Here is an 819-nt window from a genome sequence, read left to right on the forward strand (position 1 = left end):
ATATATATCAGGTCATCCCATAAGTTCTGTCCGAATTTGGAATAAAGAAAACAAGTGATCAAATGTTATATTTAATTGAAATTTAATCATCAATGTACTTTCCTTGATTATCTATGACTTCCTTCCATCTATTTACAAGCTTTTTAATCCCATCAAATGTAAAACTCCTTTGGTTTCAAAGCGAAGAACTCTGAAATGTCAGTTTCGACTTCCTCCTGGCTTGCAAAAGTTATGTCCCCCAAATGAATCTGTAAACTACGAAACAAATGGTAATCTGAAGGAGGAAGGTCGGGAGAAAAAGGTGGATGAAGAATTTTTTCCCAACTGAGCTCTTCGATCTTCTGTGATGTGATCTTTGCAGTGTGGGGCCGCGCTTTCTTCTGATGAAACATCACTCCTTTTCGATTCACTATAGCGGGTCTTTTTTTCTTCGAAGCTTGGTTCAAACGATCTAATTGCTGACAGTAGACTTGAGCATTGACTGTTGCATTAGGTGCTAACAATTCAAAGTGAATTACTCTTTTGCAATCCCACCAGATAGAGAGAAGAACCTTTTTCCCATGCAGCTCTCTTCTCGGTTGTGGTTGAGCTTTTTACCTTTTACCAAGCCACTCTTTACGACGTTTAACATTTCGATAGAAGATCCATTTTTCATCATCAGTCACAAGTCTATTCAAAAAGGGTGAAATGAGTTCGCGAGAATGGAGAGAAGAGCAGATGTCAACTCGGAATTTGCGGTTGCTTTCGGACAATTCATGAGGCACCCATTTTCCAAGTTTTGGAACCTTTCCAAATTGTTGAAGATGACGATGAACAGTT

The sequence above is a fragment of the Octopus bimaculoides genome, chromosome 9 (assembly GCF_001194135.2).
Source record: "Octopus bimaculoides isolate UCB-OBI-ISO-001 chromosome 9, ASM119413v2, whole genome shotgun sequence".
NCBI classification, from domain to species: Eukaryota; Metazoa; Mollusca; class Cephalopoda; order Octopoda; family Octopodidae; genus Octopus; species Octopus bimaculoides.